This window comes from Lissotriton helveticus, chromosome 1_2 (assembly GCF_964261635.1).
Source record: "Lissotriton helveticus chromosome 1_2, aLisHel1.1, whole genome shotgun sequence".
Taxonomy (NCBI): domain Eukaryota; kingdom Metazoa; phylum Chordata; class Amphibia; order Caudata; family Salamandridae; genus Lissotriton; species Lissotriton helveticus.
The window spans coordinates 376,632,896-376,658,897 of NC_136058.1; the positions used below are offsets into that span (position 1 = coordinate 376,632,896).

General features: G+C 47.6%; 37 non-coding genes across 37 annotated transcripts; 12 read left to right on the top strand and 25 right to left on the bottom strand.

Moving 5' to 3' along the window:
- Positions 1-36: 36 nt before the first annotated feature.
- On the bottom strand, positions 37-110 carry TRNAN-GUU (transfer RNA asparagine (anticodon GUU)). Its single transcript has one exon. It is a non-coding gene; the product is annotated as a tRNA-Asn (tRNA).
- Positions 111-459: 349 nt separating this feature from the next.
- Positions 460-531, bottom strand: TRNAW-CCA (transfer RNA tryptophan (anticodon CCA)). Its single transcript has one exon. It is a non-coding gene; the product is annotated as a tRNA-Trp (tRNA).
- A 1,484-nt stretch (positions 532-2,015) lies between these two features.
- Positions 2,016-2,086, top strand: TRNAG-GCC (transfer RNA glycine (anticodon GCC)). The gene has a single exon. It is a non-coding gene; the product is annotated as a tRNA-Gly (tRNA).
- Positions 2,087-2,157: 71 nt separating this feature from the next.
- Positions 2,158-2,229, bottom strand: TRNAW-CCA (transfer RNA tryptophan (anticodon CCA)). Its single transcript has one exon. It is a non-coding gene; the product is annotated as a tRNA-Trp (tRNA).
- A 248-nt stretch (positions 2,230-2,477) lies between these two features.
- Positions 2,478-2,551, bottom strand: TRNAN-GUU (transfer RNA asparagine (anticodon GUU)). The gene has a single exon. It is a non-coding gene; the product is annotated as a tRNA-Asn (tRNA).
- Positions 2,552-2,758: 207 nt separating this feature from the next.
- TRNAG-GCC (transfer RNA glycine (anticodon GCC)) lies at positions 2,759-2,829 on the top strand. The gene has a single exon. It is a non-coding gene; the product is annotated as a tRNA-Gly (tRNA).
- A 71-nt stretch (positions 2,830-2,900) lies between these two features.
- Positions 2,901-2,972, bottom strand: TRNAW-CCA (transfer RNA tryptophan (anticodon CCA)). Its single transcript has one exon. It is a non-coding gene; the product is annotated as a tRNA-Trp (tRNA).
- A 1,610-nt stretch (positions 2,973-4,582) lies between these two features.
- Positions 4,583-4,654, bottom strand: TRNAW-CCA (transfer RNA tryptophan (anticodon CCA)). Its single transcript has one exon. It is a non-coding gene; the product is annotated as a tRNA-Trp (tRNA).
- A 248-nt stretch (positions 4,655-4,902) lies between these two features.
- TRNAN-GUU (transfer RNA asparagine (anticodon GUU)) lies at positions 4,903-4,976 on the bottom strand. The gene has a single exon. It is a non-coding gene; the product is annotated as a tRNA-Asn (tRNA).
- Positions 4,977-5,183: 207 nt separating this feature from the next.
- Positions 5,184-5,254, top strand: TRNAG-GCC (transfer RNA glycine (anticodon GCC)). The gene has a single exon. It is a non-coding gene; the product is annotated as a tRNA-Gly (tRNA).
- A 2,089-nt stretch (positions 5,255-7,343) lies between these two features.
- Positions 7,344-7,417, bottom strand: TRNAN-GUU (transfer RNA asparagine (anticodon GUU)). Its single transcript has one exon. It is a non-coding gene; the product is annotated as a tRNA-Asn (tRNA).
- Positions 7,418-7,624: 207 nt separating this feature from the next.
- TRNAG-GCC (transfer RNA glycine (anticodon GCC)) lies at positions 7,625-7,695 on the top strand. Its single transcript has one exon. It is a non-coding gene; the product is annotated as a tRNA-Gly (tRNA).
- Positions 7,696-7,766: 71 nt separating this feature from the next.
- Positions 7,767-7,838, bottom strand: TRNAW-CCA (transfer RNA tryptophan (anticodon CCA)). Its single transcript has one exon. It is a non-coding gene; the product is annotated as a tRNA-Trp (tRNA).
- Positions 7,839-9,768: 1,930 nt separating this feature from the next.
- TRNAN-GUU (transfer RNA asparagine (anticodon GUU)) lies at positions 9,769-9,842 on the bottom strand. Its single transcript has one exon. It is a non-coding gene; the product is annotated as a tRNA-Asn (tRNA).
- Positions 9,843-10,049: 207 nt separating this feature from the next.
- On the top strand, positions 10,050-10,120 carry TRNAG-GCC (transfer RNA glycine (anticodon GCC)). The gene has a single exon. It is a non-coding gene; the product is annotated as a tRNA-Gly (tRNA).
- A 71-nt stretch (positions 10,121-10,191) lies between these two features.
- Positions 10,192-10,263, bottom strand: TRNAW-CCA (transfer RNA tryptophan (anticodon CCA)). Its single transcript has one exon. It is a non-coding gene; the product is annotated as a tRNA-Trp (tRNA).
- Positions 10,264-11,747: 1,484 nt separating this feature from the next.
- Positions 11,748-11,818, top strand: TRNAG-GCC (transfer RNA glycine (anticodon GCC)). The gene has a single exon. It is a non-coding gene; the product is annotated as a tRNA-Gly (tRNA).
- A 71-nt stretch (positions 11,819-11,889) lies between these two features.
- Positions 11,890-11,961, bottom strand: TRNAW-CCA (transfer RNA tryptophan (anticodon CCA)). The gene has a single exon. It is a non-coding gene; the product is annotated as a tRNA-Trp (tRNA).
- A 248-nt stretch (positions 11,962-12,209) lies between these two features.
- On the bottom strand, positions 12,210-12,283 carry TRNAN-GUU (transfer RNA asparagine (anticodon GUU)). Its single transcript has one exon. It is a non-coding gene; the product is annotated as a tRNA-Asn (tRNA).
- Positions 12,284-12,490: 207 nt separating this feature from the next.
- TRNAG-GCC (transfer RNA glycine (anticodon GCC)) lies at positions 12,491-12,561 on the top strand. The gene has a single exon. It is a non-coding gene; the product is annotated as a tRNA-Gly (tRNA).
- Positions 12,562-12,632: 71 nt separating this feature from the next.
- TRNAW-CCA (transfer RNA tryptophan (anticodon CCA)) lies at positions 12,633-12,704 on the bottom strand. Its single transcript has one exon. It is a non-coding gene; the product is annotated as a tRNA-Trp (tRNA).
- Positions 12,705-14,330: 1,626 nt separating this feature from the next.
- On the bottom strand, positions 14,331-14,402 carry TRNAW-CCA (transfer RNA tryptophan (anticodon CCA)). The gene has a single exon. It is a non-coding gene; the product is annotated as a tRNA-Trp (tRNA).
- Positions 14,403-14,650: 248 nt separating this feature from the next.
- TRNAN-GUU (transfer RNA asparagine (anticodon GUU)) lies at positions 14,651-14,724 on the bottom strand. Its single transcript has one exon. It is a non-coding gene; the product is annotated as a tRNA-Asn (tRNA).
- Positions 14,725-14,931: 207 nt separating this feature from the next.
- On the top strand, positions 14,932-15,002 carry TRNAG-GCC (transfer RNA glycine (anticodon GCC)). Its single transcript has one exon. It is a non-coding gene; the product is annotated as a tRNA-Gly (tRNA).
- A 71-nt stretch (positions 15,003-15,073) lies between these two features.
- On the bottom strand, positions 15,074-15,145 carry TRNAW-CCA (transfer RNA tryptophan (anticodon CCA)). The gene has a single exon. It is a non-coding gene; the product is annotated as a tRNA-Trp (tRNA).
- Positions 15,146-17,091: 1,946 nt separating this feature from the next.
- TRNAN-GUU (transfer RNA asparagine (anticodon GUU)) lies at positions 17,092-17,165 on the bottom strand. The gene has a single exon. It is a non-coding gene; the product is annotated as a tRNA-Asn (tRNA).
- A 207-nt stretch (positions 17,166-17,372) lies between these two features.
- Positions 17,373-17,443, top strand: TRNAG-GCC (transfer RNA glycine (anticodon GCC)). Its single transcript has one exon. It is a non-coding gene; the product is annotated as a tRNA-Gly (tRNA).
- A 2,089-nt stretch (positions 17,444-19,532) lies between these two features.
- On the bottom strand, positions 19,533-19,606 carry TRNAD-GUC (transfer RNA aspartic acid (anticodon GUC)). The gene has a single exon. It is a non-coding gene; the product is annotated as a tRNA-Asp (tRNA).
- A 207-nt stretch (positions 19,607-19,813) lies between these two features.
- Positions 19,814-19,884, top strand: TRNAG-GCC (transfer RNA glycine (anticodon GCC)). Its single transcript has one exon. It is a non-coding gene; the product is annotated as a tRNA-Gly (tRNA).
- A 71-nt stretch (positions 19,885-19,955) lies between these two features.
- Positions 19,956-20,027, bottom strand: TRNAW-CCA (transfer RNA tryptophan (anticodon CCA)). Its single transcript has one exon. It is a non-coding gene; the product is annotated as a tRNA-Trp (tRNA).
- A 1,484-nt stretch (positions 20,028-21,511) lies between these two features.
- Positions 21,512-21,582, top strand: TRNAG-GCC (transfer RNA glycine (anticodon GCC)). Its single transcript has one exon. It is a non-coding gene; the product is annotated as a tRNA-Gly (tRNA).
- Positions 21,583-21,653: 71 nt separating this feature from the next.
- Positions 21,654-21,725, bottom strand: TRNAW-CCA (transfer RNA tryptophan (anticodon CCA)). Its single transcript has one exon. It is a non-coding gene; the product is annotated as a tRNA-Trp (tRNA).
- A 248-nt stretch (positions 21,726-21,973) lies between these two features.
- TRNAN-GUU (transfer RNA asparagine (anticodon GUU)) lies at positions 21,974-22,047 on the bottom strand. Its single transcript has one exon. It is a non-coding gene; the product is annotated as a tRNA-Asn (tRNA).
- Positions 22,048-22,254: 207 nt separating this feature from the next.
- Positions 22,255-22,325, top strand: TRNAG-GCC (transfer RNA glycine (anticodon GCC)). The gene has a single exon. It is a non-coding gene; the product is annotated as a tRNA-Gly (tRNA).
- A 71-nt stretch (positions 22,326-22,396) lies between these two features.
- TRNAW-CCA (transfer RNA tryptophan (anticodon CCA)) lies at positions 22,397-22,468 on the bottom strand. The gene has a single exon. It is a non-coding gene; the product is annotated as a tRNA-Trp (tRNA).
- A 1,626-nt stretch (positions 22,469-24,094) lies between these two features.
- TRNAW-CCA (transfer RNA tryptophan (anticodon CCA)) lies at positions 24,095-24,166 on the bottom strand. The gene has a single exon. It is a non-coding gene; the product is annotated as a tRNA-Trp (tRNA).
- A 248-nt stretch (positions 24,167-24,414) lies between these two features.
- TRNAN-GUU (transfer RNA asparagine (anticodon GUU)) lies at positions 24,415-24,488 on the bottom strand. Its single transcript has one exon. It is a non-coding gene; the product is annotated as a tRNA-Asn (tRNA).
- Positions 24,489-26,002: the final 1,514 nt, after the last annotated feature.

Here is a 26,002-nt window from a genome sequence, read left to right on the forward strand (position 1 = left end):
TTTTCCATTCAAGTGTTTCATTCAGGCAAAATAATACGTCCCTGGGTGGGCTTGAACCACCAACCTTTCGGTTAACAGCCGAACGCGCTAACCGATTGCGCCACAGAGACGAGTGACTACAGCATCTTTCCTTAGACTCAATATATATCTTGATATGTATGTGCCTGCCTGGAGCTTGTCTTATATAAGCCATCATCATGTGAAACTTTGGCGTTGTCATGTCTGCTGCGCACACTTTGTTCATATGTGTACAATTTAAGTGTGTGCACCTGATCACTGTCTTGGACAGAGCTATGCCTGTGAACTCCCCATGTGAAGCATTGGTGGTTCAGTGGTAGAATTCTCGCCTGCCACGCGGGAGGCCCGGGTTCGATTCCGGGCCAATGCAAGGCTGCGTTCCTTTGACTTTGTTTTCGAAAGGAAATATATGAACTCAGTGGGGAATAAAATGGTAAGCAGTGACCCCGACGTGATTTGACCACGCAACCTTCTGATCTGGAGTCAGACGCGCTACCGTTGCGCCACAGGGTCCTTACACTTACAGCCTTCAAGCCAGATCAACAAATGCTGATGGCCTTTTGACTTATTTTCCCCTCCTCATATGCCTACAGTTGTATTACAGGGCTAGGCCTTTTGTTTTCTATCCTAATTATGAAATTGACTGCAGGTGCAGAGAGAACGCAGAGGATTGAAATGTTCAGATAAAGGGTCTTAAGCAGGAGAGAGCAGAGGTACGTATCTGTGTTTCATTAAAGTGTTTCATGCCGGCAAAAAGGATACTTCCCTGGGTGGGCTTGAACCACCAACCTTTCTGTTAACAACCGAACGCGCTAACCATTTGCACCACAGAGGTTAATAACTGTAGCACAGTTCCTGAGACTCAATATATATCTTGATAATTGTGTGCCTGCCTGGAGCTTGTGTTATATAATGCGTCTTTATGCCATACAGCATTTCTCATTTGCTTAGTGTCTTGTTATTGTTGGACGTAATGATGAATAGACTACTGTCTAATGGTCTTAGAGCCAGTATTACTACCGGTCCCAGTGTATGAGACACATACATGACTTTTCTGTTGCCTGCTTAGCATAGCTCCCTGCTCCTCTGTAGGTGTGCTACCAGCCAGTAAGGCGTGTGCCTTGCCCATCAGATGTGTTATGTTAGACTTGACTTCTCTGTGAGCAAAGTCTCCCTCCCATAGCAGGTGCTTTCTCTGAACTCTTGACTTGTAAGACTGCTGGGAAAGGCCCTCCCTAGCCCCTCACTCAGATAGATACATTTACCTTCAGAGCTCAGCTTTGGAGAAAGAGATTGGGGAGAGAGCAAATAGGGGAAGGCCCATGGTGCACGCTTTATTTTACATAAAAGCTGGGGCTTGTGGGAGGACAGGGACAAGAGGGTTCTCAGGGAAAGAAATCCCAGGAGTATTGATGGCTAGGCCCTGAAACACAACAATCCCGGATTGGCAAGGCACAATATGCCTGTGCAACAGGCCTGACCCTAGGCTTCCGGAGTTCTTGGTCACAAAAGGCTCCAGTGATCTAAGCCCGACCAGGGCTGTGCCCGACCAGGGCTGTAGGCCGCGTTGGGAGCGCGTTAGGGACGCGTAAAGGGACGCAGGGCGCAGAACTCTGCCCGTTTCACCCCAGCATTTAGGGGAGGACACAGAATCTGGGAAAGCCAGTGGGAAGGATTTTCCAGGAGGAGAGTTCAGTGAGATAATCTGAAACACAATAGTGCTGGTGATCTGGCGGGTGCATTCTGTGAACCACTTTTGTCGGGAGCAGCCTGCCATCATGCCCTGATAAACACAACTCTAGTCCCAAGCCAGTGACCTCAGCAAATGCAAAGACATTCATAGTTATAGTCTCCTGCATCTGATTCTTGCCATCTTCATGTGAAACGTTGGCGTTATCATGTCTGCTGCGCACACTTGGTTCATATGTGTACAATTTAAGTGTGTGCACCTGATCACTGTCTTGGGTAGAGCTCTGCCTGTGAACAACCCATGTGAAGCATTGGTGGTTCAGTGGTAGAATTCTCGCCTGCCACGCGGGAGGCCCGGGTTCGATTCCCGGCCAATGCAAGACTGCTTTCTTTTGACTTTGTTTTCGAAAGGAAATATATGACCTCAGTGGGGAATAAAATGGTAAGCAGTGACCCCGACGTGATTTGAACACGCAACCTTCTGATCTGGAGTCAGACGCGCTACCGTTGCGCCACGAGGTCCTTACACTTACAGCTTTCGGAGCCAGATCAACAAATGCTGAGGGCCTTTTGACTTATTTTCCCCTCCTCATATGCCTACAGTTGTATTACAGAGCTTGACCTTTTGTTTTCTATCCTAATTATGAAATTGACTGCAGGTGCCGAGAGAACGCAGAGAATTGAAATATTCAGGGAAAGGGTGTCCAGCAAGAGAGAGCAAAGGTATGTATCTGTTTTCCATTCAAGTGTTTCATTCAGGCAAAATAATACGTCCCTGGGTGGGCTTGAACCACCAACCTTTCGGTTAACAGCCGAACGCGCTAACCGATTGCGCCACAGAGACGAGTGACTACAGCATCTTTCCTTAGACTCAATATATATCTTGATATGTATGTGCCTGCCTGGAGCTTGTCTTATATAAGCCATCATCATGTGAAACTTTGGCGTTGTCATGTCTGCTGCGCACACTTTGTTCATATGTGTACAATTTAAGTGTGTGCACCTGATCACTGTCTTGGACAGAGCTATGCCTGTGAACTCCCCATGTGAAGCATTGGTGGTTCAGTGGTAGAATTCTCGCCTGCCACGCGGGAGGCCCGGGTTTGATTCCCGGCCAATGCAAGGCTGCGTTCCTTTGACTTTGTTTTCGAAAGGAAATATATGAACTCAGTGGGGAATAAAATGGTAAGCAGTGACCCCGACGTGATTTGACCACGCAACCTTCTGATCTGGAGTCAGACGCGCTACCGTTGCGCCACAAGGTCCTTACACTTACAGCCTTCAAGCCAGATCAACAAATGCTGATGGCCTTTTGACTTATTTTCCCTTCCTCATATGCCTACAGTTGTATTACAGGGCTAGGCCTTTTGTTTTCTATCCTAATTATGAAATTGACTGCAGGTGCAGAGAGAACGCAGAGGATTGAAATGTTCAGATAAAGGGTCTTAAGCAGGAGAGAGCAGAGGTACGTATCTGTGTTTCATTAAAGTGTTTCATGCCGGCAAAAAGGATACTTCCCTGGGTGGGCTTGAACCACCAACCTTTCTGTTAACAACCGAACACGCTAACCATTTGCACCACAGAGGTTAATAACTGTAGCACAGTTCCTGAGACTCAATATATATCTTGATAATTGTGTGCCTGCCTGGAGCTTGTGTTATATAATGCGTCTTTATGCCATACAGCATTTCTCATTTGCTTAGTGTCTTGTTATTGTTGGACGTAATGATGAATAGACTACTGTCTAATGGTCTTAGAGCCAGTATTACTACCGGTCCCAGTGTATGAGACACATACATGACTTTTCTGTTGCCTGCTTAGCATAGCTCCCTGCTCCTCTGTAGGTGTGCTACCAGCCAGTAAGGCGTGTGCCTTGCCCATCAGATGTGTTATCTTAGACTTGACTTCTCTGTGAGCAAAGTCTCCCTCCCATAGCAGGTGCTTTCTCTGAACTCTTGACTTGTAAGACTGCTGGGAAAGGCCCTCCCTAGCCCCTCACTCAGATAGATACATTTACCTTCAGAGCTCAGCTTTGGAGAAAGAGATTGGGGAGAGAGCAAATAGGGGAAGGCCCATGGTGCACACTTTATTTTACATAAAAGCTGGGGCTTGTGGGAGGACAGGGACAAGAGGGTTCTCAGGGAAAGAAATCCCAGGAGTATTGATGGCTAGGCCCTGAAACACAACAATCCCGGATTGGCAAGGCACAATATGCCTGTGCAACAGGCCTGACCCTAGGCTTCCGGAGTTCTTGGTCACAAAAGGCTCCAGTGATCTAAGCCCGACCAGGGCTGTAGGCCGCGTTGGGAGCGCGTTAGGGACGCGTAAAGGGACGCAGGGCGCAGAACTCTGCCCGTTTCACCCCAGCATTTAGGGGAGGACACAGAATCTGGGAAAGCCAGTGCTAAGGATTTTCCAGGAGGAGAGTTCAGTGAGATAATCTGAAACACAATAGTGCTGGTGATCTGGCGGGTGCATTCTGTGAACCACTTTTGTCGGGAGCAGCCTGCCATCATGCCCTGATAAACACAACTCTAGTCCCAAGCCAGTGACCTCAGCAAATGCAAAGACATTCATAGTTATAGTCTCCTGCATCTGATTCTTGCCATCTTCATGTGAAACGTTGGCGTTATCATGTCTGCTGCGCACACTTTGTTCATATGTGTACAATTTAAGTGTGTGCACCTGATCACTGTCTTGGGCAGAGCTCTGCCTGTGAACGACCCATGTGAAGCATTGGTGGTTCAGTGGTAGAATTCTCACCTGCCACGCGGGAGGCCCGGGTTCGATTCCCAGCCAATGCAAGACTGCTTTCTTTTGACTTTGTTTTCGAAAGGAAATATATGACCTCAGTGGGGAATAAAATGGTAAGCAGTGACCCCGACATGATTTGAACACGCAACCTTCTGATCTGGAGTCAGACGCGCTACCGTTACGCCACGAGGTCCTTACACTTACAGCTTTCGGAGCCAGATCAACAAATGCTGTGGGCCTTTTGACTTATTTTCCCCTCCTCATATGCCTACAGTTGTATTACAGAGCTTGACCTTTTGTTTTCTATCCTAATTATGAAATTGACTGCAGGTGCCGAGAGAACGCAGAGAATTGAAATATTCAGGGAAAGGGTGTCCAGCAGGAGAGAGCAAAGGTATGTATCTGTTTTCCATTCAAGTGTTTCATTCAGGCAAAATAATACGTCCCTGGGTGGGCTTGAACCACCAACCTTTCGGTTAACAGCCGAACGCGCTAACCGATTGCGCTACAGAGACGAGTGACTACAGCATCTTTCCTTAGACTCAATATATATCTTGATATGTATGTGCCTGCCTGGAGCTTGTCTTATATAAGCCATCATCATGTGAAACTTTGGCGTTGTCATGTCTGCTGCGCACACTTTGTTCATATGTGTACAATTTAAGTGTGTGCACCTGATCACTGTCTTGGACAGAGCTATGCCTGTGAACTCCCCATGTGAAGCATTGGTGGTTCAGTGGTAGAATTCTTGCCTGCCACGCGGGAGGCCCGGGTTCGATTCCCGGCCAATGCAAGGCTGCGTTCCTTTGACTTTGTTTTCGAAAGGAAATATATGAACTCAGTGGGGAATAAAATGGTAAGCAGTGACCCCGACGTGATTTGACCACGCAACCTTCTGATCTGGAGTCAGACACGCTACCGTTGCGCCACAAGGTCCTTACACTTACAGCCTTCAAGCCAGATCAACAAATGCTGATGGCCTTTTGACTTATTTTCCCCTCCTCATATGCCTACAGTTGTATTACAGGGCTAGGCCTTTTGTTTTCTATCCTAATTATGAAATTGACTGCAGGTGCAGAGAGAACGCAGAGGATTGAAATGTTCAGATAAAGGGTCTTAAGCAGGAGAGAGCAGAGGTACGTATCTGTGTTTCATTAAAGTGTTTCATGCCGGCAAAAAGGATACTTCCCTGGGTGGGCTTGAACCACCAACCTTTCTGTTAACAACCGAACGCGCTAACCATTTGCACCACCGAGGTTAATAACTGTAGCACAGTTCCTGATACTCAATATATATCTTGATAATTGTGTGCCTGCCTGGAGCTTGTGTTATATAATGCGTCTTTATGCCATACAGCATTTCTCATTTGCTTAGTGTCTTGTTATTGTTGGACGTAATGATGAATAGACTACTGTCTAATGGTCTTAGAGCCAGTATTACTACCGGTCCCAGTGTATGAGACACATACATGACTTTTCTGTTGCCTGCTTAGCATAGCTCCATGCTCCTCTGTAGGTGTGCTACCAGCCAGTAAGGCGTGTGCCTTGCCCATCAGATGTGTTATGTTAGACTTGACTTCTCTGTGAGCAAAGTCTCCCTCCCATAGCAGGTGCTTTCTCTGAACTCTTGACTTGTAAGACTGCTGGGAAAGGCCCTCCCTAGCCCCTCACTCAGATAGATACATTTACCTTCAGAGCTCAGCTTTGGAGAAAGAGATTGGGGAGAGAGCAAATAGGGGAAGGCCCATGGTGCACACTTTATTTTACATAAAAGCTGGGGCTTGTGGGAGGACAGGGACAAGAGGGTTCTCAGGGAAAGAAATCCCAGGAGTATTGATGGCTAGGCCCTGAAACACAACAATCCCGGATTGGCAAGGCACAATATGCCTGTGCAACAGGCCTGACCCTAGGCTTCCGGAGTTCTTGGTCACAAAAGGCTCCAGTGATCTAAGCCCGACCAGGGCTGTGCCCGACCAGGGCTGTAGGCCGCGTTGGGAGCGCGTTAGGGACGCGTAAAGGGACGCAGGGCGCAGAACTCTGCCCGTTTCACCCCAGCATTTAGGGGAGGACACAGAATCTGGGAAAGCCAGTGGGAAGGATTTTCCAGGAGGAGAGTTCAGTGAGATAATCTGAAACACAATAGTGCTGGTGATCTGGCGGGTGCATTCTGTGAACCACTTTTGTCGGGAGCAGCCTGCCATCATGCCCTGATAAACACAACTCTAGTCCCAAGCCAGTGACCTCAGCAAATGCAAAGACATTCATAGTTATAGTCTCCTGCATCTGATTCTTGCCATCTTCATGTGAAACGTTGGCGTTATCATGTCTGCTGCGCACACTTTGTTCATATGTGTACAATTTAAGTGTGTGCACCTGATCACTGTCTTGGGCAGAGCTCTGCCTGTGAACGACCCATGTGAAGCATTGGTGGTTCAGTGGTAGAATTCTCGCCTGCCACGCGGGAGGCCCGGGTTCGATTCCCAGCCAATGCAAGACTGCTTTCTTTTGACTTTGTTTTCGAAAGGAAATATATGACCTCAGTGGGGAATAAAATGGTAAGCAGTGACCCCGACGTGATTTGAACACGCAACCTTCTGATCTGGAGTCAGACGCGCTAGCGTTACGCCACGAGGTCCTTACACTTACAGCTTTCGGAGCCAGATCAACAAATGCTGTGGGCCTTTTGACTTATTTTCCCCTCCTCATATGCCTACAGTTGTATTACAGAGCTTGACCTTTTGTTTTCTATCCTAATTATGAAATTGACTGCAGGTGCCGAGAGAACGCAGAGAATTGAAATATTCAGGGAAAGGGTGTCCAGCAAGAGAGAGCAAAGGTATGTATCTGTTTTCCATTCAAGTGTTTCATTCAGGCAAAATAATACGTCCCTGGGTGGGCTTGAACCACCAACCTTTCGGTTAACAGCCGAACACGCTAACCGATTGCGCCACAGAGACGAGTGACTACAGCATCTTTCCTTAGACTCAATATATATCTTGATATGTATGTGCCTGCCTGGAGCTTGTCTTATATAAGCCATCATCATGTGAAACTTTGGCGTTGTCATGTCTGCTGCGCACACTTTGTTCATATGTGTACAATTTAAGTGTGTGCACCTGATCACTGTCTTGGACAGAGCTATGCCTGTGAACTCCCCATGTGAAGCATTGGTGGTTCAGTGGTAGAATTCTCGCCTGCCACGCGGGAGGCCCGGGTTCGATTCCCGGCCAATGCAAGGCTGCGTTCCTTTGACTTTGTTTTCGAAAGGAAATATATGAACTCAGTGGGGAATAAAATGGTAAGCAGTGACCCCGACGTGATTTGACCACGCAACCTTCTGATCTGGAGTCAGACGCGCTACCGTTGCGCCACAAGGTCCTTACACTTACAGCCTTCAAGCCAGATCAACAAATGCTGATGGCCTTTTGACTTATTTTCCCCTCCTCATATGCCTACAGTTGTATTACAGGGCTAGGCCTTTTGTTTTCTATCCTAATTATGAAATTGACTGCAGGTGCAGAGAGAACGCAGAGGATTGAAATGTTCAGATAAAGGGTCTTAAGCAGGAGAGAGCAGAGGTACGTATCTGTGTTTCATTAAAGTGTTTCATGCCGGCAAAAAGGATACTTCCCTGGGTGGGCTTGAACCACCAACCTTTCTGTTAACAACCGAACGCGCTAACCATTTGCACCACAGAGGTTAATAACTGTAGCACAGTTCCTGAGACTCAATATATATCTTGATAATTGTGTGCCTGCCTGGAGCTTGTGTTATATAATGCGTCTTTATGCCATACAGCATTTCTCATTTGCTTAGTGTCTTGTTATTGTTGGACGTAATGATGAATAGACTACTGTCTAATGGTCTTAGAGCCAGTATTACTACCGGTCCCAGTGTATGAGACACATACATGACTTTTCTGTTGCCTGCTTAGCATAGCTCCCTGCTCCTCTGTAGGTGTGCTACCAGCCAGTAAGGCGTGTGCCTTGCCCATCAGATGTGTTATGTTAGACTTGACTTCTCTGTGAGCAAAGTCTCCCTCCCATAGCAGGTGCTTTCTCTGAACTCTTGACTTGTAAGACTGCTGGGAAAGGCCCTCCCTAGCCCCTCACTCAGATAGATACATTTACCTTCAGAGCTCAGCTTTGGAGAAAGAGATTGGGGAGAGAGCAAATAGGGGAAGGCCCATGGTGCACACTTTATTTTACATAAAAGCTGGGGCTTGTGGGAGGACAGGGACAAGAGGGTTCTCAGGGAAAGAAATCCCAGGAGTATTGATGGCTAGGCCCTGAAACACAACAATCCCGGATTGGCAAGGCACAATATGCCTGTGCAACAGGCCTGACCCTAGGCCTCCGGAGTTCTTGGTCACAAAAGGCTCCAGTGATCTAAGCCCGACCAGGGCTGTAGGCCGCGTTGGGAGCGCGTTAGGGACGCGTAAAGGGACGCAGGGCGCAGAACTCTGCCCGTTTCACCCCAGCATTTAGGGGAGGACACAGAATCTGGGAAAGCCAGTGGGAAGGATTTTCCAGGAGGAGAGTTCAGTGAGATAATCTGAAACACAATAGTGCTGGTGATCTGGCGGGTGCATTCTGTGAACCACTTTTGTCGGGAGCAGCCTGCCATCATGCCCTGATAAACACAACTCTAGTCCCAAGCCAGTGACCTCAGCAAATGCAAAGACATTCATAGTTATAGTCTCCTGCATCTGATTCTTGCCATCTTCATGTGAAACGTTGGCGTTATCATGTCTGCTGCGCACACTTTGTTCATATGTGTACAATTTAAGTGTGTGCACCTGATCACTGTCTTGGGCAGAGCTCTGCCTGTGAACGACCCATGTGAAGCATTGGTGGTTCAGTGGTAGAATTCTCGTCTGCCACGCGGGAGGCCCGGGTTCGATTCCCAGCCAATGCAAGACTGCTTTCTTTTGACTTTGTTTTCGAAAGGAAATATATGACCTCAGTGGGGAATAAAATGGTAAGCAGTGACCCCGACGTGATTTGAACACGCAACCTTCTGATCTGGAGTCAGACGTGCTAGCGTTACGCCACGAGGTCCTTACACTTACAGCTTTCGGAGCCAGATCAACAAATGCTGTGGGCCTTTTGACTTATTTTCCCCTCCTCATATGCCTACAGTTGTATTACAGAGCTTGACCTTTTGTTTTCTATCCTAATTATGAAATTGACTGCAGGTGCCGAGAGAACGCAGAGAATTGAAATATTCAGGGAAAGGGTGTCCAGCAAGAGAGAGCAAAGGTATGTATCTGTTTTCCATTCAAGTGTTTCATTCAGGCAAAATAATACGTCCCTGGGTGGGCTTGAACCACCAACCTTTCGGTTAACAGCCGAACGCGCTAACCGATTGCGCCACAAAGACGAGTGACTACAGCATCTTTCCTTAGACTCAATATATATCTTGATATGTATGTGCCTGCCTGGAGCTTGTCTTATATAAGCCATCATCATGTGAAACTTTGGCGTTGTCATGTCTGCTGCGCACACTTTGTTCATATGTGTACAATTTAAGTGTGTGCACCTGATCACTGTCTTGGACAGAGCTATGCCTGTGAACTCCCCATGTGAAGCATTGGTGGTTCAGTGGTAGAATTCTCGCCTGCCACGCGGGAGGCCCGGGTTCGATTCCCGGCCAATGCAAGGCTGCGTTCCTTTGACTTTGTTTTCGAAAGGAAATATATGAACTCAGTGGGGAATAAAATGGTAAGCAGTGACCCCGACGTGATTTGACCACGCAACCTTCTGATCTGGAGTCAGACGCGCTACCGTTGCGCCACAAGGTCCTTATACTTACAGCCTTCAAGCCAGATCAACAAATGCTGATGGCCTTTTGACTTATTTTCCCCTCCTCATATGCCTACAGTTGTATTACAGGGCTAGGCCTTTTGTTTTCTATCCTAATTATGAAATTGACTGCAGGTGCAGAGAGAACGCAGAGGATTGAAATGTTCAGATAAAGGGTCTTAAGCAGGAGAGAGCAGAGGTACGTATCTGTGTTTCATTAAAGTGTTTCATGCCGGCAAAAAGGATACTTCCCTGGGTGGGCTTGAACCACCAACCTTTCTGTTAACAACCGAACGCGCTAACCATTTGCACCACAGAGGTTAATAACTGTAGCACAGTTCCTGAGACTCAATATATATCTTGATAATTGTGTGCCTGCCTGGAGCTTGTGTTATATAATGCGTCTTTATGCCATACAGCATTTCTCATTTGCTTAGTGTCTTGTTATTGTTGGACGTAATGATGAATAGACTACTGTCTAATGGTCTTAGAGCCAGTATTACTACCGGTCCCAGTGTATGAGACACATACATGACTTTTCTGTTGCCTGCTTAGCATAGCTCCCTGCTCCTCTGTAGGTGTGCTACCAGCCAGTAAGGCGTGTGCCTTGCCCATCAGATGTGTTATGTTAGACTTGACTTCTCTGTGAGCAAAGTCTCCCTCCCATAGCAGGTGCTTTCTCTGAACTCTTGACTTGTAAGACTGCTGGGAAAGGCCCTCCCTAGCCCCTCACTCAGATAGATACATTTACCTTCAGAGCTCAGCTTTGGAGAAAGAGATTGGGGAGAGAGCAAATAGGGGAAGGCCCATGGTGCACACTTTATTTTACATAAAAGCTGGGGCTTGTGGGAGGACAGGGACAAGAGGGTTCTCAGGGAAAGAAATCCCAGGAGTATTGATGGCTAGGCCCTGAAACACAACAATCCCGGATTGGCAAGGCACAATATGCCTGTGCAACAGGCCTGACCCTAGGCTTCCGGAGTTCTTGGTCACAAAAGGCTCCAGTGATCTAAGCCCGACCAGGGCTGTGCCCGACCAGGGCTGTAGGCCGCGTTGGGAGCGCGTTAGGGACGCGTAAAGGGACGCAGGGCGCAGAACTCTGCCCGTTTCACCCCAGCATTTAGGGGAGGACACAGAATCTGGGAAAGCCAGTGGGAAGGATTTTCCAGGAGGAGAGTTCAGTGAGATAATCTGAAACACAATAGTGCTGGTGATCTGGCGGGTGCATTCTGTGAACCACTTTTGTCGGGAGCAGCCTGCCATCATGCCCTGATAAACACAACTCTAGTCCCAAGCCAGTGACCTCAGCAAATGCAAAGACATTCATAGTTATAGTCTCCTGCATCTGATTCTTGCCATCTTCATGTGAAACGTTGGCGTTATCATGTCTGCTGCGCACACTTGGTTCATATGTGTACAATTTAAGTGTGTGCACCTGATCACTGTCTTGGGTAGAGCTCTGCCTGTGAACAACCCATGTGAAGCATTGGTGGTTCAGTGGTAGAATTCTCGCCTGCCACGCGGGAGGCCCGGGTTCGATTCCCGGCCAATGCAAGACTGCTTTCTTTTGACTTTGTTTTCGAAAGGAAATATATGACCTCAGTGGGGAATAAAATGGTAAGCAGTGACCCCGACGTGATTTGAACACGCAACCTTCTGATCTGGAGTCAGACGCGCTACCGTTGCGCCACGAGGTCCTTACACTTACAGCTTTCGGAGCCAGATCAACAAATGCTGAGGGCCTTTTGACTTATTTTCCCCTCCTCATATGCCTACAGTTGTATTACAGAGCTTGACCTTTTGTTTTCTATCCTAATTATGAAATTGACTGCAGGTGCCGAGAGAACGCAGAAAATTGAAATATTCAGGGAAAGGGTGTCCAGCAAGAGAGAGCAAAGGTATGTATCTGTTTTCCATTCAAGTGTTTCATTCAGGCAAAATAATACGTCCCTGGGTGGGCTTGAACCACCAACCTTTCGGTTAACAGCCGAACGCGCTAACCGATTGCGCCACAGAGACGAGTGACTACAGCATCTTTCCTTAGACTCAATATATATCTTGATATGTATGTGCCTGCCTGGAGCTTGTCTTATATAAGCCATCATCATGTGAAACTTTGGCGTTGTCATGTCTGCTGCGCACACTTTGTTCATATGTGTACAATTTAAGTGTGTGCACCTGATCACTGTCTTGGACAGAGCTATGCCTGTGAACTCCCCATGTGAAGCATTGGTGGTTCAGTGGTAGAATTCTCGCCTGCCACGCGGGAGGCCCGGGTTTGATTCCCGGCCAATGCAAGGCTGCGTTCCTTTGACTTTGTTTTCGAAAGGAAATATATGAACTCAGTGGGGAATAAAATGGTAAGCAGTGACCCCGACGTGATTTGACCACGCAACCTTCTGATCTGGAGTCAGACGCGCTACCGTTGCGCCACAAGGTCCTTACACTTACAGCCTTCAAGCCAGATCAACAAATGCTGATGGCCTTTTGACTTATTTTCCCTTCCTCATATGCCTACAGTTGTATTACAGGGCTAGGCCTTTTGTTTTCTATCCTAATTATGAAATTGACTGCAGGTGCAGAGAGAACGCAGAGGATTGAAATGTTCAGATAAAGGGTCTTAAGCAGGAGAGAGCAGAGGTACGTATCTGTGTTTCATTAAAGTGTTTCATGCCGGCAAAAAGGATACTTCCCTGGGTGGGCTTGAACCACCAACCTTTCTGTTAACAACCGAACGCGCTAACCATTTGCACCACAGAGGTTAATAACTGTAGCACAGTTCCTGAGACTCAATATATATCTTGATAATTGTGTGCCTGCCTGGAGCTTGTGTTATATAATGCGTCTTTATGCCATACAGCATTTCTCATTTGCTTAGTGTCTTGTTATTGTTGGACGTAATGATGAATAGACTACTGTCTAATGGTCTTAGAGCCAGTATTACTACCGGTCCCAGTGTATGAGACACATACATGACTTTTCTGTTGCCTGCTTAGCATAGCTCCCTGCTCCTCTGTAGGTGTGCTACCAGCCAGTAAGGCGTGTGCCTTGCCCATCAGATGTGTTATCTTAGACTTGACTTCTCTGTGAGCAAAGTCTCCCTCCCATAGCAGGTGCTTTCTCTGAACTCTTGACTTGTAAGACTGCTGGGAAAGGCCCTCCCTAGCCCCTCACTCAGATAGATACATTTACCTTCAGAGCTCAGCTTTGGAGAAAGAGATTGGGGAGAGAGCAAATAGGGGAAGGCCCATGGTGCACACTTTATTTTACATAAAAGCTGGGGCTTGTGGGAGGACAGGGACAAGAGGGTTCTCAGGGAAAGAAATCCCAGGAGTATTGATGGCTAGGCCCTGAAACACAACAATCCCGGATTGGCAAGGCACAATATGCCTGTGCAACAGGCCTGACCCTAGGCTTCCGGAGTTCTTGGTCACAAAAGGCTCCAGTGATCTAAGCCCGACCAGGGCTGTGCCCGACCAGGGCTGTAGGCCGCGTTGGGAGCGCGTTAGGGACGCGTAAAGGGACGCAGGGCGCAGAACTCTGCCCGTTTCACCCCAGCATTTAGGGGAGGACACAGAATCTGGGAAAGCCAGTGGGAAGGATTTTCCAGGAGGAGAGTTCAGTGAGATAATCTGAAACACAATAGTGCTGGTGATCTGGCGGGTGCATTCTGTGAACCACTTTTGTCGGGAGCAGCCTGCCATCATGCCCTGATAAACACAACTCTAGTCCCAAGCCAGTGACCTCAGCAAATGCAAAGACATTCATAGTTATAGTCTCCTGCATCTGATTCTTGCCATCTTCATGTGAAACGTTGGCGTTATCATGTCTGCTGCGCACACTTTGTTCATATGTGTACAATTTAAGTGTGTGCACCTGATCACTGTCTTGGGCAGAGCTCTGCCTGTGAACGACCCATGTGAAGCATTGGTGGTTCAGTGGTAGAATTCTCGCCTGCCACGCGGGAGGCCCGGGTTCGATTCCCAGCCAATGCAAGACTGCTTTCTTTTGACTTTGTTTTCGAAAGGAAATATATGACCTCAGTGGGGAATAAAATGGTAAGCAGTGACCCCGACATGATTTGAACACGCAACCTTCTGATCTGGAGTCAGACGCGCTACCGTTACGCCACGAGGTCCTTACACTTACAGCTTTCGGAGCCAGATCAACAAATGCTGTGGGCCTTTTGACTTATTTTCCCCTCCTCATATGCCTACAGTTGTATTACAGAGCTTGACCTTTTGTTTTCTATCCTAATTATGAAATTGACTGCAGGTGCCGAGAGAACGCAGAGAATTGAAATATTCAGGGAAAGGGTGTCCAGCAGGAGAGAGCAAAGGTATGTATCTGTTTTCCATTCAAGTGTTTCATTCAGGCAAAATAATACGTCCCTGGGTGGGCTTGAACCACCAACCTTTCGGTTAACAGCCGAACGCGATAACCGATTGCGCTACAGAGACGAGTGACTACAGCATCTTTCCTTAGACTCAATATATATCTTGATATGTATGTGCCTGCCTGGAGCTTGTCTTATATAAGCCATCATCATGTGAAACTTTGGCGTTGTCATGTCTGCTGCGCACACTTTGTTCATATGTGTACAATTTAAGTGTGTGCACCTGATCACTGTCTTGGACAGAGCTATGCCTGTGAACTCCCCATGTGAAGCATTGGTGGTTCAGTGGTAGAATTCTTGCCTGCCACGCGGGAGGCCCGGGTTCGATTCCCGGCCAATGCAAGGCTGCGTTCCTTTGACTTTGTTTTCGAAAGGAAATATATGAACTCAGTGGGGAATAAAATGGTAAGCAGTGACCCCGACGTGATTTGACCACGCAACCTTCTGATCTGGAGTCAGACGCGCTACCGTTGCGCCACAAGGTCCTTACACTTACAGCCTTCAAGCCAGATCAACAAATGCTGATGGCCTTTTGACTTATTTTCCCCTCCTCATATGCCTACAGTTGTATTACAGGGCTAGGCCTTTTGTTTTCTATCCTAATTATGAAATTGACTGCAGGTGCAGAGAGAACGCAGAGGATTGAAATGTTCAGATAAAGGGTCTTAAGCAGGAGAGAGCAGAGGTACGTATCTGTGTTTCATTAAAGTGTTTCATGCCGGCAAAAAGGATACTTCCCTGGGTGGGCTTGAACCACCAACCTTTCTGTTAACAACCGAACGCGCTAACCATTTGCACCACAGAGGTTAATAACTGTAGCACAGTTCCTGAGACTCAATATATATGTTGATAATTGTGTGCCTGCCTGGAGCTTGTGTTATATAATGCGTCTTTATGCCATACAGCATTTCTCATTTGCTTAGTGTCTTGTTATTGTTGGACGTAATGATGAATAGACTACTGTCTAATGGTCTTAGAGCCAGTATTACTACCGGTCCCAGTGTATGAGACACATACATGACTTTTCTGTTGCCTGCTTAGCATAGCTCCCTGCTCCTCTGTAGGTGTGCTACCAGCCAGTAAGGCGTGTGCCTTGCCCATCAGATGTGTTATGTTAGACTTGACTTCTCTGTGAGCAAAGTCTCCCTCCCATAGCAGGTGCTTTCTCTGAACTCTTGACTTGTAAGACTGCTGGGAAAGGCCCTCCCTAGCCCCTCACTCAGATAGATACATTTACCTTCAGAGCTCAGCTTTGGAGAAAGAGATTGGGGAGAGAGCAAATAGGGGAAGGCCCATGGTGCACACTTTATTTTACATAAAAGCTGGGGCTTGTGGGAGGACAGGGACAAGAGGGTTCTCAGGGAAAGAAATCCCAGGAGTATTGATGGCTAGGCCCTGAAACACAACAATCCCGGATTGGCAAGGCACAATATGCCTGTGCAACAGGCCTGACCCTAGGCTTCCGGAGTTCTTGGTCACAAAAGGCTCCAGTGATCTAAGCCCGACCAGGGCTGTGCCCGACCAGGGCTGTAGGCCGCGTTGGGAGCGCGTTAGGGACGCGTAAAGGGACGCAGGGCGCAGAACTCTGCCCGTTTCACCCCAGCATTTAGGGGAGGACACAGAATCTGGGAAAGCCAGTGGGAAGGATTTTCCAGGAGGAGAGTTCAGTGAGATAATCTGAAACACAATAGTGCTGGTGATCTGGCGGGTGCATTCTGTGAACCACTTTTGTCGGGAGCAGCCTGCCATCATGCCCTGATAAACACAACTCTAGTCCCAAGCCAGTGACCTCAGCAAATGCAAAGACATTCATAGTTATAGTCTCCTGCATCTGATTCTTGCCATCTTCATGTGAAACGTTGGCGTTATCATGTCTGCTGCGCACACTTTGTTCATATGTGTACAATTTAAGTGTGTGCACCTGATCACTGTCTTGGGCAGAGCTCTGCCTGTGAACGACCCATGTGAAGCATTGGTGGTTCAGTGGTAGAATTCTCGCCTGCCACGCGGGAGGCCCGGGTTCGATTCCCAGCCAATGCAAGACTGCTTTCTTTTGACTTTGTTTTCGAAAGGAAATATATGACCTCAGTGGGGAATAAAATGGTAAGCAGTGACCCCGACGTGATTTGAACACGCAACCTTCTGATCTGGAGTCAGACGCGCTAGCGTTACGCCACGAGGTCCTTACACTTACAGCTTTCGGAGCCAGATCAACAAATGCTGTGGGCCTTTTGACTTATTTTCCCCTCCTCATATGCCTACAGTTGTATTACAGAGCTTGACCTTTTGTTTTCTATCCTAATTATGAAATTGACTGCAGGTGCCGAGAGAACGCAGAGAATTGAAATATTCAGGGAAAGGGTGTCCAGCAAGAGAGAGCAAAGGTATGTATCTGTTTTCCATTCAAGTGTTTCATTCAGGCAAAATAATACGTCCCTGGGTGGGCTTGAACCACCAACCTTTCGGTTAACAGCCGAACGCGCTAACCGATTGCGCCACAGAGACGAGTGACTACAGCATCTTTCCTTAGACTCAATATATATCTTGATATGTATGTGCCTGCCTGGAGCTTGTCTTATATAAGCCATCATCATGTGAAACTTTGGCGTTGTCATGTCTGCTGCGCACACTTTGTTCATATGTGTACAATTTAAGTGTGTGCACCTGATCACTGTCTTGGACAGAGCTATGCCTGTGAACTCCCCATGAGAAGCATTGGTGGTTCAGTGGTAGAATTCTTGCCTGCCACGCGGGAGGCCCGGGTTCGATTCCCGGCCAATGCAAGGCTGCGTTCCTTTGACTTTGTTTTCGAAAGGAAATATATGAACTCAGTGGGGAATAAAATGGTAAGCAGTGTCCCCGACGTGATTTGACCACGCAACCTTCTGATCTGGAGTCAGACGCGCTACCGTTGCGCCACAAGGTCCTTACACTTACAGCCTTCAAGCCAGATCAACAAATCCTGATGGCCTTTTGACTTATTTTCCCCTCCTCATATGCCTACAGTTGTATTACAGGGCTAGGCCTTTTGTTTTCTATCCTAATTATGAAATTGACTGCAGGTGCAGAGAGAACGCAGAGGATTGAAATGTTCAGATAAAGGGTCTTAAGCAGGAGAGAGCAGAGGTACGTATCTGTGTTTCATTAAAGTGTTTCATGCCGGCAAAAAGGATACTTCCCTGGGTGGGCTTGAACCACCAACCTTTCTGTTAACAACCGAACGCGCTAACCATTTGCACCACAGAGGTTAATAACTGTAGCACAGTTCCTGAGACTCAATATATATCTTGATAATTGAGTGCCTGCCTGGAGCTTGTGTTATATAATGCGTCTTTATGCCATACAGCATTTCTCATTTGCTTAGTGTCTTGTTATTGTTGGACGTAATGATGAATAGACTACTGTCTAATGGTCTTAGAGCCAGTATTACTACCGGTCCCAGTGTATGAGACACATACATGACTTTTCTGTTGCCTGCTTAGCATAGCTCCCTGCTCCTCTGTAGGTGTGCTACCAGCCAGTAAGGCGTGTGCCTTGCCCATCAGATGTGTTATGTTAGACTTGACTTCTCTGTGAGCAAAGTCTCACTCCCATAGCAGGTGCTTTCTCTGAACTCTTGACTTGTAAGACTGCTGGGAAAGGCCCTCCCTAGCCCCTCACTCAGATAGATACATTTACCTTCAGAGCTCAGCTTTGGAGAAAGAGATTGGGGAGAGAGCAAATAGGGGAAGGCCCATGGTGCACACTTTATTTTACATAAAAGCTGGGGCTTGTGGGAGGACAGGGACAAGAGGGTTCTCAGGGAAAGAAATCCCAGGAGTATTGATGGCTAGGCCCTGAAACACAACAATCCCGGATTGGCAAGGCACAATATGCCTGTGCAACAGGCCTGACCCTAGGCTTCCGGAGTTCTTGGTCACAAAAGGCTCCAGTGATCTAAGCCCGACCAGGGCTGTGCCCGACCAGGGCTGTAGGCCGCGTTGGGAGCGCGTTAGGGACGCGTAAAGGGACGCAGGGCGCAGAACTCTGCCCGTTTCACCCCAGCATTTAGGGGAGGACACAGAATCTGGGAAAGCCAGTGGGAAGGATTTTCCAGGAGGAGAGTTCAGTGAGATAATCTGAAACACAATAGTGCTGGTGATCTGGCGGGTGCATTCTGTGAACCACTTTTGTCGGGAGCAGCCTGCCATCATGCCCTGATAAACACAACTCTAGTCCCAAGCCAGTGACCTCAGCAAATGCAAAGACATTCATAGTTATAGTCTCCTGCATCTGATTCTTGCCATCTTCATGTGAAACGTTGGCGTTATCATGTCTGCTGCGCACACTTTGTTCATATGTGTACAATTTAAGTGTGTGCACCTGATCACTGTCTTGGGCAGAGCTCTGCCTGTGAACGACCCATGTGAAGCATTGGTGGTTCAGTGGTAGAATTCTCGCCTGCCACGCGGGAGGCCCGGGTTCGATTCCCAGCCAATGCAAGACTGCTTTCTTTTGACTTTGTTTTCGAAAGGAAATATATGACCTCAGTGGGGAATAAAATGGTAAGCAGTGACCCCGACGTGATTTGAACACGCAACCTTCTGATCTGGAGTCAGACGCGCTAGCGTTACGCCACGAGGTCCTTACACTTACAGCTTTCGGAGCCAGATCAACAAATGCTGTGGGCCTTTTGACTTATTTTCCCCTCCTCATATGCCTACAGTTGTATTACAGAGCTTGACCTTTTGTTTTCTATCCTAATTATGAAATTGACTGCAGGTGCCGAGAGAACGCAGAGAATTGAAATATTCAGGGAAAGGGTGTCCAGCAAGAGAGAGCAAAGGTATGTATCTGTTTTCCATTCAAGTGTTTCATTCAGGCAAAATAATACGTCCCTGGGTGGGCTTGAACCACCAACCTTTCGGTTGACAGCCGAACGCGCTAACCGATTGCACCACAGAGACGAGTGACTACAGCATCTTTCCTTAGACTCAATATATATCTTGATATGTATGTGCCTGCCTGGAGCTTGTCTTATATAAGCCATCATCATGTGAAACTTTGGCGTTGTCATGTCTGCTGCGCACACTTTGTTCATATGTGTACAATTTAAGTGTGTGCACCTGATCACTGTCTTGGACAGAGCTATGCCTGTGAACTCCCCATGTGAAGCATTGGTGGTTCAGTGGTAGAATTCTCGCCTGCCACGCGGGAGGCCCGGGTTCGATTCCCGGCCAATGCAAGGCTGCGTTCCTTTGACTTTGTTTTCGAAAGGAAATATATGAACTCAGTGGGGAATAAAATGGTAAGCAGTGACCCCGACGTGATTTGACCACGCAACCTTCTGATCTGGAGTCAGACGCGCTACCGTTGCGCCACAAGGTCCTTACACTTACAGCCTTCAAGCCAGATCAACAAATGCTGATGGCCTTTTGACTTATTTTCCCCTCCTCATATGCCTACAGTTGTATTACAGGGCTAGGCCTTTTGTTTTCTATCCTAATTATGAAATTGACTGCAGGTGCAGAGAGAACGCAGAGGATTGAAATGTTCAGATAAAGGGTCTTAAGCAGGAGAGAGCAGAGGTACGTATCTGTGTTTCATTAAAGTGTTTCATGCCGGCAAAAAGGATACTTCCCTGGGTGGGCTTGAACCACCAACCTTTCTGTTAACAACCGAACGCGCTAACCATTTGCACCACAGAGGTTAATAACTGTAGCACAGTTCCTGAGACTCAATATATATCTTGATAATTGTGTGCCTGCCTGGAGCTTGTGTTATATAATGCGTCTTTATGCCATACAGCATTTCTCATTTGCTTAGTGTCTTGTTATTGTTGGACGTAATGATGAATAGACTACTGTCTAATGGTCTTAGAGCCAGTACTACTACCGGTCCCAGTGTATGAGACACATACATGACTTTTCTGTTGCCTGCTTAGCATAGCTCCCTGCTCCTCTGTAGGTGTGCTACCAGCCAGTAAGGCGTGTGCCTTGCCCATCAGATGTGTTATGTTAGACTTGACTTCTCTGTGAGCAAAGTCTCCCTCCCATAGCAGGTGCTTTCTCTGAACTCTTGACTTGTAAGACTGCTGGGAAAGGCCCTCCCTAGCCCCTCACTCAGATAGATACATTTACCTTCAGAGCTCAGCTTTGGAGAAAGAGATTGGGGAGAGAGCAAATAGGGGAAGGCCCATGGTGCACACTTTATTTTACATAAAAGCTGGGGCTTGTGGGAGGACAGGGACAAGAGGGTTCTCAGGGAAAGAAATCCCAGGAGTATTGATGGCTAGGCCCTGAAACACAACAATCCCGGATTGGCAAGGCACAATATGCCTGTGCAACAGGCCTGACCCTAGGCTTCCGGAGTTCTTGGTCACAAAAGGCTCCAGTGATCTAAGCCCGACCAGGGCTGTGCCCGACCAGGGCTGTAGGCCGCGTTGGGAGCGCGTCAGGGACGCGTAAAGGGACGCAGGGCGCAGAACTCTGCCCGTTTCACCCCAGCATTTAGGGGAGGACACAGAATCTGGGAAAGCCAGTGGGAAGGATTTTCCAGGAGGAGAGTTCAGTGAGATAATCTGAAACACAATAGTGCTGGTGATCTGGCGGGTGCATTCTGTGAACCACTTTTGTCGGGAGCAGCCTGCCATCATGCCCTGATAAACACAACTCTAGTCCCAAGCCAGTGACCTCAGCAAATGCAAAGACATTCATAGTTATAGTCTCCTGCAACTGATTCTTGCCATCTTCATGTGAAACGTTGGCGTTATCATGTCTGCTGCGCACACTTGGTTCATATGTGTACAATTTAAGTGTGTGCACCTGATCACTGTCTTGGGTAGAGCTCTGCCTGTGAACAACCCATGTGAAGCATTGGTGGTTCAGTGGTAGAATTCTCGCCTGCCACGCGGGAGGCCTGGGTTCGATTCCCGGCCAATGCAAGACTGCTTTCTTTTGACTTTGTTTTCGAAAGGAAATATATGACCTCAGTGGGGAATAAAATGGTAAGCAGTGACCCCGACGTGATTTGAACATGCAACCTTCTGATCTGGAGTCAGACGCGCTACCGTTGCGCCACGAGGTCCTTACACATACAGCTTTCGGAGCCAGATCAACAAATGCTGTGGGCCTTTTGACTTATTTTCCCCTCCTCATATGCCTACAGTTGTATTACAGAGCTTGACCTTTTGTTTTCTATCCTAATTATGAAATTGACTGCAGGTGCCGAGAGAACGCAGAGAATTGAAATATTCAGGGAAAGGGTGTCCAGCAAGAGAGAGCAAAGGTATGTATCTGTTTTCCATTCAAGTGTTTCATTCAGGCAAAATAATACGTCCCTGGGTGGGCTTGAACCACCAACCTTTCGGTTAACAGCCGAACGCGCTAACCGATTGCGCCACAGAGACGAGTGACTACAGCAACTTTCCTTAGACTCAATATATATCTTGATATGTATGTGCCTGCCTGGAGCTTGTCTTATATAAGCCATCATCATGTGAAACTTTGGCGTTGTCATGTCTGCTGCGCACACTTTGTTCATATGTGTACAATTTAAGTGTGTGCACCTGATCACTGTCTTGGACAGAGCTATGCCTGTGAACTCCCCATGTGAAGCATTGGTGGTTCAGTGGTAGAATTCTCGCCTGCCACGCGGGAGGCCCGGGTTCGATTCCCGGCCAATGCAAGGCTGCGTTCCTTTGACTTTGTTTTCGAAAGGAAATATATGAACTCAGTGGGGAATAAAATGGTAAGCAGTGACCCCGACGTGATTTGACCACGCAACCTTCTGATCTGGAGTCAGACGCGCTACCGTTGCGCCACAAGGTCCTTACACTTACAGCCTTCAAGCCAGATCAACAAATGCTGATGGCCTTTTGACTTATTTTCCCTTCCTCATATGCCTACAGTTGTATTACAGGGCTAGGCCTTTTGTTTTCTATCCTAATTATGAAATTGACTGCAGGTGCAGAGAGAACGCAGAGGATTGAAATGTTCAGATAAAGGGTCTTAAGCAGGAGAGAGCAGAGGTACGTATCTGTGTTTCATTAAAGTGTTTCATGCCGGCAAAAAGGATCCTTCCCTGGGTGGGCTTGAACCACCAACCTTTCTGTTAACAACCGAACGCGCTAACCATTTGCACCACAGAGGTTAATAACTGTAGCACAGTTCCTGAGACTCAATATATATCTTGATAATTGTGTGCCTGCCTGGAGCTTGTGTTATATAATGCGTCTTTATGCCATACAGCATTTCTCATTTGCTTAGTGTCTTGTTATTGTTGGACGTAATGATGAATAGACTACTGTCTAATGGTCTTAGAGCCAGTATTACTACCGGTCCCAGTGTATGAGACACATACATGACTTTTCTGTTGCCTGCTTAGCATAGCTCCCTGCTCCTCTGTAGGTGTGCTACCAGCCAGTAAGGCGTGTGCCTTGCCCATCAGATGTGTTATGTTAGACTTGACTTCTCTGTGAGCAAAGTCTCCCTCCCATAGCAGGTGCTTTCTCTGAACTCTTGACTTGTAAGACTGCTGGGAAAGGCCCTCCCTAGCCCCTCACTCAGATAGATACATTTACCTTCAGAGCTCAGCTTTGGAGAAAGAGATTGGGGAGAGAGCAAATAGGGGAAGGCCCATGGTGCACACTTTATTTTACATAAAAGCTGGGGCTTGTGGGAGGACAGGGACAAGAGGGTTCTCAGGGAAAGAAATCCCAGGAGTATTGATGGCTAGGCCCTGAAACACAACAATCCCGGATTGGCAAGGCACAATATGCCTGTGCAACAGGCCTGACCCTAGGCTTCCGGAGTTCTTGGTCACAAAAGGCTCCAGTGATCTAAGCCCGACCAGGGCTGTGCCCGACCAGGGCTGTAGGCCACGTTGGGAGCGCGTTAGGGACGCGTAAAGGGACGCAGGGCGCAGAACTCTGCCCGTTTCACCCCAGCATTTAGGGGAGGACACAGAATCTGGGAAAGCCAGTGGGAAGGATTTTCCAGGAGGAGAGTTCAGTGAGATAATCTGAAACACAATAGTGCTGGTGATCTGGTGGGTGCATTCTGTGAACCACTTTTGTCGGGAGCAGCCTGCCATCATGCCCTGATAAACACAACTCTAGTCCCAAGCCAGTGACCTCAGCAAATGCAAAGACATTCATAGTTATAGTCTCCTGCATCTGATTCTTGCCATCTTCATGTGAAACGTTGGCGTTATCATGTCTGCTGCGCACACTTTGTTCATATGTGTACAATTTAAGTGTGTGCACCTGATCACTGTCTTGGGCAGAGCTCTGCCTGTGAACAACCCATGTGAAGCATTGGTGGTTCAGTGGTAGAATTCTCGCCTGCCACGCGGGAGGCCCGGGTTCGATTCCCAGCCAATGCAAGACTGCTTTCTTTTGACTTTGTTTTCGAAAGGAAATATATGACCTCAGTGGGGAATAAAATGGTAAGCAGTGACCCCGACGTGATTTCAACACGCAACCTTCTGATCTGGAGTCAGACGCGCTACCGTTGCGCCACGAGGTCCTTACACTTACAGCTTTCGGAGCCAGATCAACAAATGCTGTGGGCCTTTTGACTTATTTTCCCCTCCTCATATGCCTACAGTTGTATTACAGAGCTTGACCTTTTGTTTTCTATCCTAATTATGAAATTGACTGCAGGTGCCGAGAGAACGCAGAGAATTGAAATATTCAGGGAAAGGGTGTCCAGCAGGAGAGAGCAAAGGTATGTATCTGTTTTCCATTCAAGTGTTTCATTCAGGCAAAATAATACGTCCCTGGGTGGGCTTGAACCACCAACCTTTCGGTTAACAGCCGAACGCGCTAACCGATTGCGCTATAGAGACGAGTGACTACAGCATCTTTCCTTAGACTCAATATATATCTTGATATGTATGTGCCTGCCTGGAGCTTGTCTTATATAAGCCATCATCATGTGAAACTTTGGCGTTGTCATGTCTGCTGCGCACACTTTGTTCATATATGTACAATTTAAGTGTGTGCACCTGATCACTGTCTTGGACAGAGCTATGCCTGTGAACTCCCCATGTGAAGCATTGGTGGTTCAGTGGTAGAATTCTCGCCTGCCACGCGGGAGGCCCAGGTTCGATTCCCGGCCAATGCAAGGATGTGTTCCTTTGACTTTGTTTTCGAAAGGAAATATATGAACTCAGTGGGGAATAAAATGGTAAGCAGTGACCCCGACGTGATTTGACCACGCAACCTTCTGATCTGGAGTCAGACGCGCTACAGTTGCGCCACAAGGTCCTTACACTTACAGCCTTCAAGCCAGATCAACAAATGCTGATGGCCTTTTGACTTATTTTCCCCTCCTCATATGCCTACAGTTGTATTACAGGGCTAGGCCTTTTGTTTTCTATCCTAATTATGAAATTGACTGCAGGTGCAGAGAGAACGCAGAGGATTGAAATGTTCAGATAAAGGGTCTTAAGCAGGAGAGAGCAGAGGTACGTATCTGTGTTTCATTAAAGTGTTTCATGCCGGCAAAAAGGATACTTCCCTGGGTGGGCTTGAACCACCAACCTTTCTGTTAACAACCGAACGCGCTAACCATTTGCACCACAGAGGTTAATAACTGTAGCACAGTTCCTGAGACTCAATATATATCTTGCTAATTGTGTGCCTGCCTGGAGCTTGTGTTATATAATGCGTCTTTATGCCATACAGCATTTCTCATTTGCTTAGTGTCTTGTTATTGTTGGACGTAATGATGAATAGACTACTGTCTAATGGTCTTAGAGCCAGTATTACTACCGGTCCCAGTGTATGAGACACATACATGACTTTTCTGTTGCCTGCTTAGCATAGCTCCCTGCTCCTCTGTAGGTGTGCTACCAGCCAGTAAGGCGTGTGCCTTGCCCATCAGATGTGTTATGTTAGACTTGACTTCTCTGTGAGCAAAGTCTCCCTCCCATAGCAGGTGCTTTCTCTGAACTCTTGACTTGTAAGACTGCTGGGAAAGGCCCTCCCTAGCCCCTCACTCAGATAGATACATTTACCTTCAGAGCTCAGCTTTGGAGAAAGAGATTGGGGAGAGAGCAAATAGGGGAAGGCCCATGGTGCACACTTTATTTTACATAAAAGCTGGGGCTTGTGGGAGGACAGGGACAAGAGGGTTCTCAGGGAAAGAAATCCCAGGAGTATTGATGGCTAGGCCCTGAAACACAACAATCCCGGATTGGCAAGGCACAATATGCCTGTGCAACAGGCCTGACCCTAGGCTTCCGGAGTTCTTGGTCACAAAAGGCTCCAGTGATCTAAGCCCGACCAGGGCTGTGCCCGACCAGGGCTGTAGGCCGCGTTGGGAGCGCGTTAGGGACGCGTAAAGGGACGCAGGGCG